At 31.8% G+C, this 23,373-nt stretch overlaps 1 protein-coding gene and 1 long non-coding RNA gene across 4 annotated transcripts in view; both read left to right on the forward strand.

Annotated features, from left to right (window-relative positions):
- The window catches only part of CADM2 (cell adhesion molecule 2), a 1,054,563-nt gene that overhangs the window by 333,177 nt on the left and 698,013 nt on the right, over positions 1 to 23,373 (forward strand). The window lies entirely within an intron of this gene.
- On the forward strand, positions 10,752 to 22,749 carry LOC141581962 (uncharacterized). Its single transcript, XR_012514788.1, has 2 exons — positions 10,752 to 15,332; positions 15,377 to 22,749. It is a non-coding gene; the product is annotated as an uncharacterized LOC141581962 (long non-coding RNA).

Below are 23,373 nucleotides of genomic sequence, written 5' to 3' on the forward strand. Positions count from 1 at the left end.
TGTCACAATTCAGAACCAAGGTGTTACTGGCATTTAGTGGGTAGAGGTCAGAAATGCAGTTCAACATTCCACAAAGGTTTCCCACAGCAAAACATAATCTATTCCCTGATGTCAACAGTGCCTCAGTTGGGAAACTGCTCTAGAACATTTAAAGCAAGTCATGGTCAAGTTTGTTACTTAATTTTTTTGTTTTCTATGTTTAGTACATGCATAAACCTAAAATATGAACCTTTCTTTTCTATAGTATTCTCTGTGGTTTGACACTGATTGGCATCTCATAGATTCTGGGTAGTTTTCACATAACACAAGCTAAGGTATGAAAGTTTTCTCTCTGCAGGCAATCTTCATAGTCTTATTTCTGTAGCTGCCGGCGGTTGTCCCCTGACATCAGTTTGGTTCAAGCAGACAATCTTGACAAGGTAGCCGATGCGCAACAGGCCAACAGACTTTCACTTTGCTCTCTCCAGTTTCAGAATTCTATACGCATTTATATTGAGACAAACATAATAAAATATATTGACACACTTCCCTTTAAGTATTAATGCCTTATCTTTTCCAGTGTCAGCAATCCCTTAGCAAACCTTTAGTAATGTAGCTTGGTCTAGTGCTGATAAAGCATTTATTTAGCCTTCCGTAACTTCCTTTTGGGGTCTAGCTCATTTATTTTTAATTCATAGTGCTTTCCAGGATTTTATCACATTGATTACTGCATTTCAGATACCAGTTATTGTGGTTTATATCTCTGAAAGGAAGTACGCTGAAAATGAAAATGAAATTTCCTCTAGTGGTGATTTATTTTTGTTGGATTATTTTTTAATTCTACCGACATCCACTATAATATTATTCTAATTTAGGAATTTCATACATAAGTTGTAAGATGACAAAACATGACTTTTAAGTGAGAGAATATTAATTACATCAAAAGAAACATATTGTTTTAAATATATATATTTGTAGAAAGAGACAATCTTGCTGTGTTGCCCAGGCGGAAGTGCAGTGGTAGGATCTCGGCTCACTGCATCTGCCTCCTGGGTTCAAGCAATTTTCCTGCCTCAGCCTTCTGAGTAGCCAGGACTACAGGCATGAGCCACTGTGTCTGATTATTATTATTATTATTTCATATTTTCAGTAGATAGTGGGTTTCCTCATGTTGGCCAGGCTGGTTTCAAACTCCTGGCCTGAAGTGATCTGCCTGCCTCATTCTTCCAAAGTACTGGGATTACAGGCCTGAGCCAGTGCGCAGGACCCCTTATTTTTAACTCGTATTATGGACAAGATTTCTTGGGTTAAAATTTGATAATTTTCTAAATAATTATATGAATTATTATGTTGTTCTCAATATCACTTTTCTTGTTTTCCCAAAAATATTGAAACAATACAATCTGATTTTATTAATTTTTCATGAATTTGGCTTATACATCTCAAGATCTGTTCTTAACTGAACTATAGTACATATGACTCTTTGATCAGTTAGTACATAAATAGAGAATATTGTTTTCATAATTAAGAGGAAATGAAGCCTAAGAAAGTACATTTAAAATACTAGGCACTAAATGAAATATAAACATCTTTAATTTTTGACCTCATTGTATAAATAATATGGAATTGTAGAACAAATAAATTGTATTTCTGTTATATTTTTATGTTTATAGTATGTAGTAGTGTTCTATATAATGCATGTATCCTAAATAGTTTTTATTAGTTGAAACACTAAAATCAGTAAGGTCATTTTGCCCATGCATAATAATGTTGCTCACATAGTATGTCCAGTGAAGCAAAACACCAATAATTTTCTAACAGATTGTATCTAGGGTACCAAACAAAATATCAAATATTGATATGTGAAAGCACCTTATGTATCTAAAGGTCAAAGCACATTTCAAATACGCAACAGTCCCAATATAAAATAAAAGTGTTCCATTGAATTTCTATAACCTTAAAATAGTACAATAATATATTCAGTTATATTAATAAATAACTCTCTAATATATCCAGCTTTGCTTATCTCTTGTTGTTATCATTTAAGATAGCATGTCCTATTCTATTTTCCTCTAGATGTCATTTTAGTGTTGTCATCTTGTTATCATGTCTTTGTCTTCCCATGCAAAACCCAAGGCATGGGTTTCAAACTCTGCACTTGAACACATGTCTCATGCAGAGGGATGCTATTTAATTCACAGGCTGTAATGCTCCTCACAAGAAGTCTACACCTTTGGTGAAAAGTGTTTCATTTGTACCTGTTGACAGCCTGATGACACAAAGTATTTGCTCATAATGCCATGCCTTTGCCTGTGACTTGTCACCAGGCTCAATAAATTATTAATAGAAATGTCCATTTTTAAAGTGTAAATAAATAAGTATGCAAAACCCATGGGGAAAATAGTAAATTGGTTTCTGTGCTACAGATGACATCTTCAGTTTTTTAAAAGTATTTTTAAAAATTCTTTTCCTTTATAAAGTAATCTCTGCCTTCAAGTAGAGCCTTTAAAAGGACTCTCTCCATGCCGAAACACTGAGATTCATTCTAATGAGGTGGATATCCAGTGGAGTCCAGATAAGGACAAACAATCAGAGAACAGAAGCTCTTGGATGCAATGGAAAATTCAAACGTGTTCAATGAGCACTAATCCTGAAGAAAAGAGATAAAACCACTTGCATAAACAGATACTTTCAAAAACAAATAAAAGTCAATATTGACTCCCATGAGATCTGTTTTCATTATTCTTTTATTGTGATATTTTGCCTCTGTCAGAGTTTGTCCATGTCCATGGATAGGTCTTACTTATTTTAACATTTTGGAAAAATTGGACAAGGCTGTTTTTTGTGCTGTTTTGTTTTTGTTTTGTTTTGTTTTTATCAGTCGTTTTCACTCTGCTAACATTGTAGAGCTCCCATCTTTGAAAATTACTTACACTTGCTCTATTCATTTCCTCATTTGTCACTCAGTTTAGAGCTGAATGCAATCTCTATCTGGACTCATTCCCTGAAAGTATTTCACCAAAATCATTAAACACTTACTCATGACTAACTTCAAAGGAAAACTCTAAGACTTCCCTTAAACTGGACCTATGAGGTAGCATTTAATTCTGAAACATATATGTATTTTTCTTGAAACCTGCTGTCACCTTAACATCTTTGCCTGGGCGTTTTCTTAGTAACCCTGCAGCCTCTCTGAACACTGTTTTTTGGTTTCATGTGTAAGTTCCACTTTCCTTTGCTTTGTTAATTTGGTGTTCCTCTATATGTTGTCATAGCTGTCACTTCCTATAACTCAACAGTTCAAATCACTTATGACCCATGCATCACACTGCCTACTTGACATTTCTACTTGTGCTTATCATGGAAACCTTAAATACATGTTCGAAACTAAACGGGACCCTTCCATATTCCTCCCACATATTTGTGTTACGTCAGCTTCTCTCTGGATCCTATAGTCACCAACAGAATATCAAATTATAAAATCATATCAATTCTATTTCCAATACATTTCTAGAATTATTTTCCCTAAATATTTGTAGAAAACATCTCTCATCACTGTGCTGAAACAGCATCATAACTTGCTTTCTTTGCTCCAGTATCCTCCTCTATACTTTGGAAAAAGTCACAGTAGTCTTTCTGAAGTACACATATGAATAAACCAGTTTTCTACTCTTCTTATTACAGCCTATATGGCAATAGGAGGATAATGGTAGTTGAGAGAATAAAGTTGTTGAGACAGTTTTATGAATTGATTAAGCAAAATTCCTAACATAGTGGCTATTGTGCAGAAGGCAGTATATAATACTGGCTGTACTGCTGTTAATGGACAATGTATCTGTATTTATATATTTCATTTGCCTTCAGCACCAGGAAGACAGAGTGTATTATATGTGCTGCATTCATTATTGTGCCAACACAGAAATTAGCACTCAAGTATTTGCTCAATAAATGAATAATATAAAAAATATATTTGTACAAAACCTTACTGTTTGCAAAGTATTTCTATATTATTTCTCTCTTTTTGTGGAAGATATATATGCTTACTCCTCTTCCTAATGATATAGGAGTACACAGAACTCAAAATATTTAAATCATTTGTGCATAGTAACATAGTAACAATTGAGTGTCAAAATCAAGTCTGCTGGATTCTAAATCCAAAGCTCTTACAGTGTTTCCACATACTACCTTGCCTCTTCTTAATGGTTGTATCAATTAAGTATAGTCCTATTGAATTTTAACAAGGACTCTGCAGTCTGAGAAAAGCAACCCCGGCCCAAAATAGTAGTCTTTTGATCCACAACTCACCAGACATACTAGTAAATTAAAGGTGAGTAAAACCACATTTTCTTTAACAATATACATACTCTATAACTAAACATGACAAAATTTTTACATAATTTGTTCCTGGGTTATTTTAACTATAAACATAAGAATAGATCATCCAGATGTATTTTAAATTTGCATTATTCTCTGCAGAAAGAGGAATGGGAGCTTTGGAAACTCTCTCTGAACCAATTGTTTCATATTCCTCTTGGTTGCGTTCCAATTTACACTTGCAGATCTCTTCACTTAAAACCTTATTGTGTGGGCATCTTCTCCCTACTGCTACTGTCCCAGCTTCCACAGAAACGGGATCATCAAACCTCGCCTTCGAAGTCAGCTGCACTGTCAAAGTCTCATTCTTCATTAATTAACTGTGTGCTCAGTTGATCTCAATGTGCTCTCCTGCCAGCTCGGCAAGGCCCCGCCCTCTGCAGCTGGTTCTGTGCAAAACCACCGTCTACATAAAATTAAAAATATAAGCTAAGGAGATTTTCACGTTGCCTGATTTTTTTTTTTTTACCTGGAAAAGAAGCAGACAACACAAGCTGCTTTATGTTCCATATGAAATGGTAGAAATAGTATGAGCTAAAGCACACACATGAAGTTTTAAATCATGGTCACCTGCTAACTCTTATGTTGAAGAAATTTTATAATCTCTGAAATCTTCAAGATCCTTTTCCATAAAAGGAAAAAAATGTCATTTCCATATAAATGTTTTGAGAATTAAATGAGTTAATGAACTTGGTATTGTCAAACATTACTCCTACCATGTAATACATATTCAGTAGAAATTGGTATCTTTCTATCTGCTAAGATATCTGAGTAATGTTTAATTATTTCCATCCTCCTTTGTGTAGCTTTTGAATATCGGTGAATTACTTTTCTAAAGTATGAAGTTAATTGTGGATATCTACCTTGAGAAGAGTGTCACTTATTCTTTTTTTTTTTTTTTTAAATCAGGAGCCATGACTTTTAAAAATCAATTTCTGCTGTTCATTTTGAAGTTTTCCATTTAACAAACATGTATTTAAGGCCATCATGTTCCAGAAATTGCTCTAGAAAAGGACTAAAATGTTAATAAAAGATACAGGGACTCTCCGTAAGGGACTTACATCTTCTCAGAAACAAATGAATTATATTTTGGATCTATATTTAAAGACATGGGAAAGTGATTTATGAAAACTTAGACTTCGTAAACAAATGTTTATCGAATCAACCAAAGTTTAAGTAGGAATGATGCGAGATGTCCTCTTTTAACCCGCCCTGCCTCCCTAAATTCCCTTCTTCTCTTTAAATAACCATTTAAAGCAAAAAAAAAAAAAAAAAAAAAAAAAAAAAAAAAAAAAAAAAAAAAAAAAAAACAGAAACAAAACAAACAAACAAACAAACAAACAAAAAACATAGCAGATATTTCTCAAGGACTGAAAGAGTTTTTCAGAGAAGTTTTAATATCTGAGTAAGTAGTCTTAATTTTAGCAGTTTTGTGTATATATAAGTGATTATACAGCCTGTGTTTTTTTTTAGTGGAATATAATGATCTCAGAAATTAAAAAAAAATTAAAGACAAGAGAATGGAAATTCTACATCTGTTTTTACTTAAGAATGGTTATATTGGTCAGAAAACAGCAGGTATTCATAAAAATGTTGACTGAGTTCAACCATCTTTCATGGAAACTGTAGCATTAGTATATTAATATTTCTATTAGGAAGCATGACAGAGTATATTACAAATGACTCTGGCTTATTTCCATTAACACAGTATAGATTAAATCTATAAACCTATGTATTTCTTCAAATTTTTCAATTTTATTACATCATTGATAATAGTATCAGAACTGAAAAGTAAGTTTTTTTAAAAAAATCAATTTTGAAATGATTCTTCAGAAAAAAATTGTATTTAACTACTTTGGCAAAAATTTTGAAAGCCCCTTTCAATTGTAAATGTCTAGTGGAAATGCATAGCCTCTACTTAACCAGGCATGAACCCTCCCCATGCATATGGCCTACAATCTATTCATGTCTATAAGCTTTGTTCCTGGGAAACTTAAACATTGAAAATGTTGGATTTTTACCATGGCTTAAATACAATTTTATGGTGGGCAGGTGGCGGCAGTAATTAAACTCTTTTGTAGCTTTTAGTAGTTTAAACACAGTTGCAACAGAAAGTAAAAGTATAGAATAATTAATCACTGAAAGTTTTTCAGAGAAAGGTTAGATTGATTTTCGGTTTGAACAAAATACTAGAATTAACATTGAAATGTCTATTATTCTACAAGTTGGTTTGTAGTTTAGGTCACAAATTCTTAACGTATTTTTCTTTTTTCTTCTTCTTCTTCTTTTTTTTTTTTTTTTTTTTTTTTAAGCTTTTTACCCAAAATTAAACCAACTGATGTGTGTTGAGAGAAATTGCTTTGTCATGGCTTAGAATACTATTCTACAATTCTAAAATCTAATGCTTTTATAAATACAAAGGAAGATTCATATTGATGTCTCTTTATCTATAAAAAATATATTAAACACACACACACATTTATTTATTTATTTTTATTTATTTATTTTGAGACAGATTCTCACTGTTGCCCAGGCTGGAGTACAGGGGCACAATGTTGGCTCACTGAAACCTCCACCTCCTGGGTTCAAGCAATTCTCATGCCTCGGCCTTCTGAGTAACTGGGATTATAGGTGCATACCACCACATCTGGCTAATTTTTGCATTTTTAGTAGAGATGGGGGGGTTGCCTTCTATGCCAGTCTACCTTGAACTCCTGACCTCAGGTGATTGACCCTGCCTCAGCATCCCAAAGTGTTGGGATTACAGGCATGAGCCTATGTGCCCGGCTGCATACATATTTATATAGGGAACTGTGTTTGTGTGTATGTATGTGTGTATGCATGTGTGTGTATGTATATGTACATATAAACAGTTTATATATGTTTATAATCTATATGTGTATTTATATAGACATATGTGTATATATGAAGTTACCCTATAGGCTGAATTTAAAAACAGTGCCAATCACTAAGTATTCTATTTAATTTTAACGTATCTTTTTTGTTATCAATATATTGCAAGTCTTAATTTTATGTATAGATTTTGTTTGGCCTTATTTTTTCATAATTAGTACTGCTTCTTGTAATTGCGTTAAATTGAAATTCTATTCTGAATAGGTAAAAGCTATTTCAAAATGTAGCCACGTGAAGCCTCATGACTACTAATTTAGTCACTCAACCAGGTCCTCTGATCCCACATACTCTCAATTTATTTAAACATCTAAACCTTAGACATAATATTAAGTTACACAGAAATGTCTTTGAAGCTTGCTAGTTGAATCACTGTGATTATTGTTTTCAGGCAGAATACTTCTTTCCTTATCCCCGAAGAGAGAAATTGCCTTCTCGTTTTCATTTTAGCCAATTATTTAAAATTGTGAAAATATGACTTAGTCCTATTTGGTGATTCTCTAGTAACAAGTAACTTGCCTCTTGTAATTTGTTATGCTTTTGAAACCCTTAGCGTTTAATATGAATTCCTGTCTAACAGGTTTCATATATCTTCTAGGTCAAAACTCTTGTGACCATGAAACTAACAAACAACCTTAAGATCTTGTAAACAATAAAAGGTTTATGAAATACACACAGCTTCAAATTGTATTTTACAGGAAATGTATCAAAATGTGTCACTATAACTTTAATTTCATTTAAATACATAAATCTTTGCTCACATAAACTGGAATTAAATTTTAAATTTCCAATTTGATCTGCCAAAATGCGTCATCTTTGCTGGATGTTCTGACGCTAATTGCAATGTTCTGAAGCCCACAGGCAGCCAATGACAACTTTTGGGCTATTTCCACTTTTCCAATTTGCACTGAATACAGCAGGATGACCAAATTATGATAGACTTTTCTCTTCCAAATCAATCAACATTTAACACTAAGATTTCCTCAAGTGTCACAGATTTTAAAAGAGAAAGGTTTAAATTTTGGATGTTGCAAGCTCAAACCAGCAAATGAAATTTGATCCTGGAACATCTGAATCAAACAAATGATTAAAATGTTCAGTAGATAGACTGAAACTTAAAAATACTAAGGCTAGAGAAAGCCTCTTCAAGAGACTTGTGTGGATACATAGATATCATTTGATTTAGTCTTATATCTAAAGTGGTATAAAATATTGTTATATTCTATAATTTTACGTAAACATAATTCCATTTTATTGGTTAAATCATGTCTTCCCTTAAAAGAAAATTATTTTGGAGACCTAAACCCCGTTACTCGCAGAATGTGACCTTATTTAAATATAGGTAATAAGGTAATAAAGGTAATAAACTTAAATAGAGATTAAGACGATTAGCCCTCGTGCAATATGACTAATGTCATTATAATATGTTAAAATTTGGACACAGAAAAATATGTATATAGGGGGAAGACTGTATGAAGAAACATAGGGAGAAGATGACCATCTACAAGCTAACGGAAGAGATACAGCTTTCAGAAGAAACGAATCCTAATTTTAGTACATTTCTGTTGTTAAGTCACTCAGTTTGTGCTAGTTTTTGGTGGCAGCCCTATAAAACAAATATACAGGCCAGACACAGTAGCTCACACCTGTAATCCCAGCACTTTGGAGGCAGAGGTGGGCAGATAATGAAGTCAGAACTTCAAGATCAGCCTGGCCAGCATGGTCAAATCCCATCTCCCGATCTCTACTAAATATATGTATCTATAAAGCTGGGTGTGGGTGTGCATACCTGTAATCCCAGCTACTCAGGAGGCTGAAGCAGGGGAATTGCTTGAACCCAGGTGGCCGAGGTTGCAGTGAGCAGAGATTGTGCCCTGCACTCCAGCCTTGGCAACAGAGCAAGACTCTGGGAAAACAAAAACAAAAACAAACAAACAAAAAAAAAACAAATATGCTTAACATTTATTATTCTAAAATGAGCAAATTATGTGTGTCTATGTAAAATACGTATGTATTTATATATAGTAATATGGTATTCCAAAGTATAATTCTTTATTTTAAACATATATACACATATATGCATACATTAACATATGTACACATATGTTTCCATATACTTTACAATTAGCAATTCTACAATGAAAGCATTTAACCTGTATTGTACTTCTCATGACTTTTTTGCAACAACGAATGACAATTTGAAAGTGACTATTGTCACTTTTAGAGTAGCCCTTTTGAAAGAAAAATGAGAAGTATTTGAGAATAAAAGCTGTAGATTTTCTGATTAGTAACATGTACTGTGTCTCCTTAATCCTTAAAAATATGAAAATCAATTTTATTGGCTGCTGTTTAGGAGATAACTCATTTCTCCATTTTTCTGATTATATTAATCTTGAGGATAATGTAGTTATTTTAATACATGGTAAAAATAAAGCCATTCCTAGTGCAGTTCTATTTCAGTTTCACATAGAAGAAATCCTACATTTTCAAAGAATCACTGGAAATTTTTATGATGCCTAGAATCACAAGGATCTCCTCATCACCTAGAAATATTTAGGCCATTCACCAGCAGTGTGAACTTGGCAACATCACCTAACCTTCGTGTGTCTGTTTTTTCTCAATTAGATACAATAGAAATATTGAACTGGAGGTATTGCTTGTTCTTTTTTGAACTCTCGTAGCACTTATCACCTCTACTATTAATATCACACTTTCTTCTATTGTTAGTATGTTTCCTTTGTGAAATCTTGTTTAAACTCTTTTATGTTTTAAATGTTAAAATGTTTTAAAAGTACTTGAAAGGCCAGATACATTTTAAATTTTTATTGCACTGCTCCAACATTAATACCAATGTTATATACACATTTTGCTTTTTTCTTTATGAAGATCATATGGTTAAACCTACAGCTAATTTCTTCCTGTTGAGATAAAGGGATCGAAGTCCTAAATATTCATGACTGATATCTCAGAAAATAATAACAGACATAAAACTAGTCCATAGTGGAATAGTAGATGCAAGCTGAATTTTTACTGTTGAATCCTGAGAAATACAGGCTCTCGAATTTCCAAATAAAAATAAATATTGTGTGTTGTCTAATGAGCTTAAGTCTATAATGTAGGGGAAACTAAATATCCCATTTTAACAATATGATTGATGAGAGGAATATAAACCTGTGTGAAGCCATGATGCATGGGATACTTGAATAATAGTGGTGTTACAGATACCTTCCTGGGGGTTTTGTAGGTATCACCTTTGTAGTGAGATAATGTGGGAGAGAAGGACTGAAATTCACTTAGGATGCAATCTGAGTTTATAAATTTGGGTCAGTTGGTTGGATTTAGTTATATTTTCATTTTGAATTATGCAAAAATGAAATATATATATATTTATATATAAAAATGACTGAATATATAATTAAATATATAAAATATATATAAATATGTATAAATTATATAAAATATTATATAAAATATAGATTTATATTTAATATATCTATAATTTATATATATAAATATATATAATATATATGTATTCATACATATATTTAAATGACTAATCCACATCCAAATAGCTAAAATTCTATGTAAAATATGTCCTCTGAAGTCCTTCTAAGCTAAATCCATACATGTTGAACTTTCCCTGTTATAAAAGTTGTAAAATATCAAATTAACTATTCAAAAAAGGCAGATAAGAGATCCACTGCTGGTTTGCAAGCAGGATTGAATATTTGACTTAAAAATCTGTGAACAAGGTATTTTTTATTTCCATTGCTTAAGAAAATGGTGCCACACAGTTCGTTGAGAAATAAGCATGAATTACAGGATGAATTAATAATAGATTATTCTCATTGTCCCACCATCCACCTTCAACAATTTTACTTCTTTTTAAAGTGAATTTTATTTTGTATACAAGAAGTTTTTGATTTTAACACTTTCCATTATCTCGTTAGACACATGTGTACAATATATTCTACCCTTTATATTAAGCATAATGCCCCTGTGAGATTTAATCTTTGCATTATACACAGAATAGTGTCTTACATAGAAAGAACTCAGTGTTTAATGTGTTAATTATAAAAGGATCAATGAATAACTGTATGAATGAATAGAATAATTATGATAGGTTGTAATAGTGATATATATAAAAGTAATAACCTTAATTACTAAAAAAACTACATCTTGTTTTTGATATTAGAGGGCCATGTAAATAGTGAGGGTGAGAGAATACAACCAGATAAGCATTTTAGAAAAAAGAAAGTTAGATAAGCAAAGTTTGCATAATTTGATTACAAGTTAATTTTATATCTATATTATGTCTAAATGCTTAGAAACAACTTTTTAGTGATAAAATTCACTTCTGTGCATGCAAATTGGGTAATTGTGTATCTAATTGACCACTTAGTTTGTAGATGAGTAATTATTGTCATCAACTGCCTGTTTGCACATTAAATGAAGACCAGGTGAAAATGTTAATTAGGTTAATAATTTTAAATAATTTTTTGTTATTGAAGTAACGTGTTTTTTCTGCTCTTGCTGCGGTTTTGCAGTCGCTATTTTAAATGGTTTTCACATGGCCTTCCAACATTGGAGACCCAGAGTAGAAGCTAAAATTCAAGCAGATGATTGGGTCAATACATCTCATTAAGGAAACCATTTTATAGACGCTTATTATTATTATATTTCTAAGTTGAGGAGAGATAGTAATGCATGACAAATGCTAATTTTCCTGTTGTTATATTGAGGGACTCCATGTACTTCTGGGCAGACTTTATTCACTTTCTTAGCTGGAAAAATCTTACCATTTACAATTCGCTTCCTTATAAGTATATGAGTAAAAGAATTTTTTGTTTTTTATTCCAGGCAATAAAACTTGACCTTTATTTCCCTTAAATATAAATGAAATGAAATAAGTGTATATTAACTATAACTGAATTGATATCAAATATTTGCATTTGAAGCAAATGCAAATAATTTGAAGATCTGAGCTTTTCATCTTTTCTGCTACTACAGCAGAAAACCTTTTATGTAGGCTTGCTTAGTCAACAACTTGTAATCAAATCTCTCCTGGAGCAAATGCTGGATGATTTTCTATCATTTTCTCAAGTTATCAAAACTGCCTCAGGTAGTTGGGTCATTAGATAGCAATAGGTATCAACAAAAAGCAGCCTCATATCATTAGTGCTAATGGTGTCTCAGGCTTACATCTGAAAAATGACATATGGACTTCAGAATAATTAAAGTTGACTTCAGTAGGGGATATTTACTGCAGGATAGTTTTAAGACAGCCATCGCCAGCTCAGGGTACAGGCACAATAAGAATTATTTCAGCAAAATATTTGTATCAGTGTGTCATGTGCATTTTTACTGGTCAACTTAATTTTACTATGATGGCTAATCAATGTTAAGCTGTGAATGATAGCATACACGTATACTAACAAGTCATCAACTTGACCTTAAGCAATTATTTTCCTTAGATCCCTCAGCAAAATATGACTAAAACTTAGCTAAATTTTGTGATCTATTAAAGAACATAACAAAAATCTTTTCAAATATTACCAAAAATGTCTTAAAAAGTCCTAAATCTTGGATTCCCTGTCAAACTATTCAAATGTTTATTATTTTATTTTTTCTTGAATTTTAATTACTGACTTAGTTTCTTCTTAAATACTGAGGCTAAATTGAAAATAAAGCATGAAAAAGCCGTTAGAGACTGTAGTTCCTCAATCATTATGTGGTTTTGATACTGATAATGAAAATATATGAAATTAAAGCCCAGAAATATTCTATATTGTAATCCAGTAACTTGTATTTTCAAAATTTAATTAAAATAGGACTATTAAATTACCAAGTGATAGGAACGTAAACTAGTTCAAAATAGAAAAAAAAAAAAAATCAAATTACTTCTATGTTGTGAACATACTGTAAAACAAAAGGAACTAAATAGATAAAAAATGAATATAATGCTCCAAACGTGTTTGATCTTCTTGAGAACAAGTTTTCTTCTCAAAAAAAAAAAAAAATTATAATTTCTTTTGACACATTCATTTTCTGTTGATGTCTCAGCCCTCTGTAACCTAGCTTCCGTTCCCCACCGGAACAGGCAAAATGAAAGTTGTCATAAAACATCAGTTACCAACTAATTTCTAAAATCAGTGTATCCTTTATGTCAGGGTAGCATTTTGCAGCTGGCTCCATTAAATGCTTGATTTGATTTTAACATCACCTCTTCCTTGATACTAACCAAACCTCTCTATTCTCTTCTTGTCAAGGGTCAATTTTTTTTGGTATTTATTTTTATTGACACATAATAATCGTACATACTTATAGGGTACAGTGTTATGTGTCAATGTTACACATGTATAATGTGTTATGAACAAACTCGCGTAATTAGCATATTCATCATCTTAAACATTTATCGCTTCTTTGTGTTCAGAGCATTCAAAATCCGCTCTAATAGCTATGTTGAAATATATAATATATTATTGGTTTTTCTCTAACTGAATGTTTGAAAATGATATAATGAAATTTATAGTCGCTGCCTTTTTTTTTTTTTTTTTTGAGACGGAGTTTTGCTCTTGTTACCCAGGCTGGAGTGCAATGGCGCGATCTCGGCTCACCGCAACCTCCGCCTCCTGGGTTTAGGCAATTCTCCTGCCTCAGCCTCCTGAGTAGCTGGGATTACAGGCACGTGCCACCATGCCCAGCTAATTTTTTTGTATTTTCAGTAAAGACGGGGTTTCACCATGTTGACCAGGATGGTCTCGATCTCTTGACCTCGTGATCCACCCACCTCGGCCTCCCAAAGTGCTGGGATTACAGGCGTGAGCCACCGCGCCCGGCCAGTCGCTGCCTTTTTATTTGTTTTTAATAATCAGCTTCTTCTGTGAGATGATTGTCTATTCATATGTCTGTCATGATATGTAATTTCTGGGAAGACCTAATTGGTGAGTAGTTCACTAATCTACCCAACTATCTGGTACGTGTCTTTGGAGGCATTATGGGTGTCTCAGAGTCTATTTGTCCATGCAGAATTCATTACTATCTGTTTCCCTAGGTAGTGCAAAGTCAAGCTAGAATACGCAAACAGTAATAAAACCATACAAAGACAGCCTGTTCTCTCTCATTGTGTTCATTCCTTTTTGAGTGGGGTCGATGTGCACTCATCCTCTAAACTGAAAGAGACCCTAGACATATGGGTCCTTGTCATTCACTGTGAACCCATTGCCCACATTATATCTGGTACCCAATTTCATAGCTTTCAGTTTCTAAACATTATTTTATCAGGTCTCATCTTCGACATCATCGCTTTTACTTTAGGCCATCAACATTTCCCTCTGAACTATTGTTACTGCCCTGCCTCATAGCTTTGAGCATCTCCTCACTGCCAAGTGGAACCCTATGTTTTTTAAAAAATTTGCTTCAACCTACCTTTAAAACCCATCACTTGATATTTTTCTGAATTTAACTAAAATAAAAGCAGTTTTTCTTGTGGCTATTAACAAAAGCTTTAATAATAGGTTGCAATAATTTTATTTTTCTAAGCCAGTTAAATTATAATTAGCAATTTTTAAATCCACAAGAATAAGAAAAGTTATTTGTGTAATAATTTATATTTCAGACCATAAAATCAAATTGTTTACATAAAGCTCAATGGCAAATTGCTAGCTAAAGTTTATTTTTTCAGTTTCTCGTGAAGGTTGCTTCAAAATTATAACAACAAAGCTGAAAAAAACTATATTATTTTGCAAGATGTAAGATTTGTGTTGTCAACAATCAATTTGGACTAACATTCAACTAGAAACTATTATATTAAACAACGAATATCAGCAATGTTTTCTTCAGCAAGTAAATATTATAAGAAGACAGAATTTTATGCTACTAAGGGTGCTATATAAATTTTCTTATGTTTTTTCTTCAGAGAGTTAAAAATGAAAATTTCATGTATGAAACGTAGAGTTCTTAATCATTTCTTTCCATTTAAAAAATACAATTTTTCTTCAAGCTGATAAAAATATCAAAAACATAACGAGGGGTAGTTGCTAGGAATAAATTTATATATACATATATGTGTGTGTATACATATGTGTATATATACACATATATATGTATATAGTTCATTAACAAAGTTGACTACTTAAGGGAAGAAAATATTTTGACTATCCATCTGCCATCTCACCCCCAACCCTGTACTGGTCATTAACAATTGGTTTTAAACTTCCTCCTCCCACAATACCCCTAAAAAATGTTAAACTGTAGCATCTTTAAACTCAGACTGAACCAAACATTCCTATTTTAATGTGATGATTTATCTAAATTCTAATGTGTAGCACAGTGCAAATGATATCATTTAAATTGAATTTTAATGAGGGGCAAAAAGAAAGACAGTTTGTAATTTCTCATATTTCTTGAAATATGTTAACTGTCTCAAGGAACAGCTTTCTGAGCCAAGTCATATGTATCATTGTAAATTGGTGGTATAGAAAAACATGGAAACAAATATTTCTTTATATTATGTGTAAATTGGGATAAAAATAAACAGCTTAGAGACTGAAGGGCATAACCTAGTGTACCCTTTCTGACTTTCAAATAACCATTTATCATAGGATTTCTGCCCTCAAGTGAACCTGCCATATTCTTTCAATGGGACTTAGCAAGTAAACTAAATCAAGCTTTCGTTCTAAATACATTGTGCCACTTTGACAGTTCAGCCTCAGTGTAAATGAGGCAAACGGGTTAAGATCTAAGAATTTTTGCCTTTCTTTTCACAAAATGTATAAATATTCAAAACTAAGCCTGGATTTTGGGTATGCAGACCAGCATGCTACATGAGTATTTGTTTATTATAAAATTTTCAATTTCTCCATCTTCACAATTTTCCTCTTATCAAGATTTGTCTTCCAGGTTCTATTTGTAAATAGTGTTGTGACATTCATGTATTCTCACATATTTTAATTTCTTAGAACAATTTCCATACTAGTTTCTAGACTTCATACTGTAGGGAGACATTACAGTGTTTGAAACATATTGCATTTTGTTACAGTCATTCAAAATACTGCCTTAAGCATCACTGCCTCCATCAGCGCCTCTGCACATGCCAAATATCTGGAAAGATCTATTAACAGATGCCTGTTTACTCTAAACTGATATTAACATTCCTTATCAGACTGAATTAATTGATTGAGTACAGTAGAGGAGTGACTTGCATAGAAGATGCGTGTGCCTCCAGGAACAGTAAGCCTTATCAGCTGGTTACATATAAGCCTTTTCCACATTAAACTTTTCTGTCCCATGTCACAGGCAGAGTCTAGTGCTCTGTATACAAAAACATATATTTATTAGATACATGTCAATTTTCATCTGTTTAGTGGAAATACTTTTAATAACTGCTTAATCCAATCCACCTTTATATCTAGAAAGATTTCTAAGAGTACACAGTATTCTGTTTTTGTTTTTAACCATTGTGTTAGTGGGACAGAATCTTCCTAGAAAGTAATCTGTGCAACAGCCCTGAGAAGCCAGTAATATAGTAATAACAATAATTATTATCACCATCACTATAGCAAGTTACAATACATAATATTGCAACAAGTTTTTAATACCGTATTTTATTGAAGTCAGTAAACACCTTGTGAGGTAAGTAGTAGTTTTCTTATGTAGGAGCTTCTCAATAATTGTTAATTTTTTATTTCTTTATATAGATTCTTTCCCAAAGTCATGAGCTAGAAAGTGACAAAATTTGAACAAAGACTCATTTTTCTGATTCCTAAGGTCTGTGCTTTTCCACTAAACAACAGGCGATGGCAAAGAACAATAACTGTGACAATAAAAGTCAACAAATTTTGGCTTTAGATTATACAGGAATCCCAACAACATTTTAGTTACTTGAATAATATAAAGTTATCTACTGGGGTGTTGATTACACTTTTTTTTTTAATGCCTAGATCTCCTGACCAGAAAGTTAGCAAAAGTGGATGTATAAGGTTTAAATAATGTATCCTAAAGACTTCCTCCCATTTAATAAAGCTAGATTGAAGCCAAGCAGAGTTTTCCATATTGAGATAATATAAAATTATTTTGCCCTACTCTGGAAAATTTAAGTCTGATAGGTAAACTTTATGATATGGTGACAAGACTGTGCAAAGCATTTACTCTAATTCTCTGAGCCTCTGTTCTTTGATTTGTAAAAGAGAGATAATAAACCCATTTAAACATAGGTGCAAAGTAATTTTCACTATTGCTGGCACATAGTAAATATGCAATACAAGTCAGACATTATTATTTGAATTTTTAAAAAGTGCTGCATTATTCCAGTGTGTTTAAATAAAAAATGTATCCTTTTAAAAACGTAGCAAAAGACAAACTATGTGTTAAAGCATAAAGTATTGAAAGAATATAGCTCTAAAGAACAAGCATAATTGCATATCACACATATTAATTAAAACGGGAATGTATCTTCTTTTTTACTTTCTGTAGTTTATAGAATCATTCCTCATTAATGGTTTCTTTAGATCTCCTAAAAAGTGAAAATTTATATAAACAATTAGATTACTGTTTTTCTGTGTCCTTTGCTTCTTGTCCTTCCTTTTTGTCTTTCTTCCATTTATTGTTTTCTTTCTTTCTGATTTTCTAAACTTTTAATCTATAGGCATTCTCCCAAGTCACTAGGTTACTTATGTGGGAGTGACTGAGTTTCCAGCATAGCTTTAGTGACTTGGTATCATAATTATTTCTATGATGAAATTTCTGGCCCCCATTGTTCCAGAGCAGTAATAGTAGAGAAAAAATATACAGAAATCTGTATAACTAATGCTTCTTAGATGCTCAGTAAATATTTGTCCAATAGACAAAATATCTTTGCCAACTCTTTAATTTCTAAGATTTATCTTATTTTAAATAATTTTGCTATTATAATCTATAACATATCCATGATATGTAAGAATAATAGGTATCACTATTAAGGAAAATAGACATGCTATTTAGTGCTTGTTAGTAGGAAAATACAATACGTTTTCTTATTTATCTATGAAGAAGTCAAAATAACTAAATCCAAGAAAAGCATGTAAATATTTTTCTACCAATGAGTCAGTAGGGATATTAATTGGAATCATAGGTTAAAAATGATCAGAGAAAGAGTACATGTTAGTGTTGCATACTTTAAAAACCAGTTCATATAATTCTATGAATATAGCTTAGGAAATACTAAACTTTCAGTAATAAAATTGATTTGGCTACAACTCTTTATAAATAAATAAAACCACTAAAATTTAAAGCCCCTGCCATGTGATCTTTAACAGGAAATTTTACAAGCACATAATGTTATCTGAAATTTCCTCATGAAGAAATTTTAGGGATTTTGAAAAACATTTGTTTTTTCCTGTAGATGCTTATAGATTAAGTGCTAATTCAATACAACTACAGTCTTTGTTTGTGTGTGTACATATATATGTGCATTATAGATGCATATGTACAGATATCCATAAATGCATGTATATATTGAAAATATCTTTCTATTAATTAGTGCCTATGCCTTGACTATACATTTTGAATGTGTATACAATGTTTTTACTATCTTTTTCATTCGATGTATTGAAAAGAGAATTAGAATAGATTTTCTGATCACCTTTAAGCTTGGTAAAATTGAATATACTATTTGGGTTTTATCTCTTTAAAAGTATTGCTGGCAGCCTTGGAAATGTCAATTTATATGTTTATACTTGTTTGAAAGCTCATCCACAAATTTTTTTAAGATAAATCTTTTTAAGATGATAAATTTACAAGACCTCTGAAGAATAGTCTTCACTATATTTGGAGATTAATTATTGTTTTATTTACCGTTGATGAAACTTTGAACTTCATCCCATATACACCCTTCAAACACTCCCTGTATCCACAAGTTGTCTTTATTTAAAAGCATAAAGGTTGAGCATTTTCTTAGAAGTCTAATATTTACATTGTTGTAATACTAAAGTCTTAGTCACTGTTTTGCAGGTCTCAGGCCTCAACTATGAATTAATATTTATTTTTTAAGCTTTTTCTCTTACCCCAGTTTTTTCTCTCATGTCCTATTTTTTTTAAAGTTTGCCATAAGGTGATAAATAAATCATGTGTACAGACTATAATAACACTAAGCACATTTGTTTAGTCTGATAAGGATATGAAATTGTTGTAGTTTATAATTGTTAGACAAATTTTTATATCATGGTATTGAACTAAAGAGAGAAATAAGGAGGAAACAAATGACATTTAAAAATTTAATGACATTTTTCAACTTGATAAGTATAAAAATTAATGAAAATAGAATAGTGTTTTATTAGCCAAATATAGTCTATTTTACAGAGCACTGGATTGTTAACTAAAAGTAGTTAGGGCAACATCTGTTTGGCTTCCCTGTGTTACTCAAACTTCTAACAAAGAACTTGGAAATTTCTAGTTAAAAGATTTGTTAAATGAGTCATATAGATCATATGTAAGATAAGAAATCAGCATGAACCATGTCTTGCATATGTTTAGCTTAAAAACGAACTAGAGTGCAGTAATCCACCATGGTACAGGCATACCTAGGTAACAAACCTGCGTGTTCTACATATGTAACCCAGAGCTTAAAGCTAAAAAAACAAACAAACAAAGGAACCAGAGTGCAATGACTTCCAAAGACAAGATAAATATGGAAGTTAAAATAAACATTTATTCATTCATTCAATCAATCAGCATTTGTAGAATTTATTGTTCATTACTGGGCTAGAAACTGAAGATATAAGATAAGAGACTTGAACCCCTTACCTAGTTTCTAAAGAAGACATTGTATCCCCTGAAAAAAAAAGTGCATTAACTTGTAAGTATTAAAAGCATTCAGTGCTCATAGTGGAAATGGCAAATTTTACCATTTAATAGGAAAATTGCTTGTAAAATATTTTGATTACTTCATTTGTTAAAATAATTTATAAATATGTCATTATTTAAAAATCAGTAATTAAAAATCAATAATTTATTGAGTTAAAAATCAATAATTTATTAAGAAAATTACTAGAAAATATGGAATTATATAAAATGTTTTAATTCGATTTATTATTTAAAAATCAATAATTTATTAATTGGGCAGATAATGTATTTGAGACAGTGAAGACAGAATCAGAAAATGTTATTTGAGGGAGAGCTGACAAACAAAATGCATTTGAAGAATAATCTTTGTTCTTCATAAAGTACTGACTTTCTCTGCATGCTTTGTGAGATCAAAGAGGGGAGAAGCGTGCTGGATAGATCTTTGACCATTTTTGTATTTGGGCAGGACTCTGCTTTACAACTAGTTTTTTTTCTCCTTTTCAGAAGAGTTGCTATCTGAATTTTTAATATCAAATCTTACAAAACAGAAAGCAAAGAAGAAAGAGTAGTTATGGGTTTATATCTTACTCAAATATACATAAAATACTGTCATGAAGATTTTTAACCCAAGCAAGAATAGAGTCATAGCTGTAAATGTCTGTGGAAAAAGGAAACAAATCTTTAACTGGGAGTAGAAATTATTTCCTAAACAGCATTACTTCTCTTCTTTAATCAGTCAAGCCCTAGTCAGTTTTTTGTTGCATTTCTCAACCCTACCATTGGTCATTCTTCCCTCAACTTCATTACTTTATTTAAAATGATTCTATCTAACTACCAAAGCAGTTATCTGAGCTGTCATGAAAACATCTTGTTGATAATCATAACTGGTAAGTTAGGGTAACATTAGCCACATTAACAAATGGCTAAATTAGTATCTATTTTTATCTTTTTATCCATTATCTTCCTATATCATTTTTTCTTGGTCAAGTAGGCAATATTTTATCTTCTATATCACCTTATATATAAATAGCACTCTATATAGTTAGAATTTACACTTTTTAAAATTCTGGAACCATTAAGTAAATAATTATTAAATTGAACATGATTGTGGCGGTCTCCAATGGTATATCACCAGTTTCCTACTAAAAAGAAAAAATTCCATTCCTTATTGTGAGATTATATGCTACAAACTGAACTTCACATTATAAAATTTTCAAAGTTCAGGTCTTAGATTAGTATTATTAGCTAATAGATTGATTTTGTTTTTTTTTTTTTTTTTTTTCCATAATGCACTTTAAGGTCCAGATTTAGACCTTACATAATGCACTATTTTGCCTTCAGGAAACACTTGGCAATGTCTGCAGATATTTTTGGTTGTCACACTGGAAATGGTGATGCTACTGACATCTAGTGGGTAGGTTGCAGGAATGCTGTTACACATAGTAAGATGTAAAGCACAGCCTCCCAGGAGAATTACTGGTGCCAACTGTGGCAAGATTGAAAAAAGCTGTACATGATGGTATATAATAATGTATTTTATTCTCACGACAACACTTAGGCTACACACTACTCACTAATACGCCAACATGTCTTATCTAAAAATACTGAGCCACAGGGACGTTAAACAAAATTTTCTAATTCGCAGAGCTGGAATAGAAACCCAGATAACTTGGATCCAAAAATCTCTCACTTAACCTCCATTCTAGAGTCTCTTCGTATTTTCTAGGATTTTTCCCTCAAGTTTATCACTGAGTACCATAGCTTTACAGCATTTTAATAAATGGGATTAATATAAACATTTTGTTTACCTCCTTCCCCCTTTGCAATCAATTACTAAATCTTCCATACAACGGAGCAAATAAATTATTCATCCAACCAGTCGTCATTCTCTGTTTTGATTCTGCTTCAGGTTTATGACAAGAATTGTAAACTAGAAAGAAAACTAAGTTTGACTAGTTTAAGAAACGCAAGCCAGTACTCAATTTTGTTGGCGCGATGGTGTCTACTAAAGCAGTTCATAGAAGAGGAAGATTGCTGTATGCTTGAACCACAGGGGAAAACTTCAGAAAGGAAGTCAGGCTGGAGCTAAACCTTTTGCAGTGCTCTTGATTTACTTGAGTTCTCTTGTTGGTTTTTATATCTACTTCACTCTCATAACTTTTCTCCTTTTTAATGTTTCATTTAATTAAATCCAATACACATTTACTGAGAATGAACTGTGTGTTCATCTCTTCTTTAGACACTGCAAACATCATGAAGCGTTTTTACAATTTTTGCCTGTAAGAAAATAAAAGTGCCAAGAGACAAGGTATGGTTAGACTAGAAGTTATATAATAGTAAAAGAAAAATATATGAGAGATATTGAAATAGTACATAATTAAGTATTAGGATAATTATATGGATAGTAAAACAAACCAAAGCAGAGAGTATTATTCATTTTAAGATGTAGAGACCGGGGGTGTGTTTGTGGTAGAGATGGGCTTGATTGGGGCTTTGGTTAAGGTAAATGAAGTGAGGAATGGAAGGCTTTCCAAATTATAAGACCAATCAGAATGAAGTCACAGATATGAGAGTAAGCATGACAGTTCATACCTAAACATCTTCTCTATTTTTTTTTTTTTTTTTTTGGTAAACTCCTCTCTTAAAATGCATATTTCATTAGCAAAAGACATATTCATTCTGTGGTATTTGCACTGGTAACTCTATAGAAATTTGATTAGTTTTGAATGTGCTAATCTACATTTGAATCTACATTCCATAGATAGATTGATTCATTTATTGAAAAATGAATTGTTATTATTGGTTTAGCCATTCTTTTAGATAAGAAAGCCATAACTGTATTTAATTTTCTCACCAAAAATAACCTAAGAACGTGGTAGGGCTAGGGGTAGATCTATTTCTTTTTAAGTTCACCTCTTTAGAAACACTCTCTTCCCATTTTAGCAATCTAACAGTATCTGATATATATGGTGGTTCACATATATTGAATATGACATAATTTGTCAGAAATATCTCTGAAGGTAACCTAAAGGAAAGATAATAATTCTAAATTTACTTTTACTTCTCTTACTACTTATATTTAAAGCTAAATACTGCTTTTATTTAGGTCTCCTCAAACACTTTCGTTGCTTATTCAATGAAAATTTAATATTATTAAATTTAATACTTTTTTGAGAATAATTAATTATAGTCTATTAGTTAAGAGCAGAATCTTTGCAGTTAGACAGAAATGCTATAATTCCAATGAGCTATTATAATTTTTACTTTTGATCTTTAAAGTTGTCACCAAAA

This window comes from Saimiri boliviensis, chromosome 18 (assembly GCF_048565385.1).
Source record: "Saimiri boliviensis isolate mSaiBol1 chromosome 18, mSaiBol1.pri, whole genome shotgun sequence".
NCBI lineage: Eukaryota > Metazoa > Chordata > Mammalia > Primates > Cebidae > Saimiri > Saimiri boliviensis.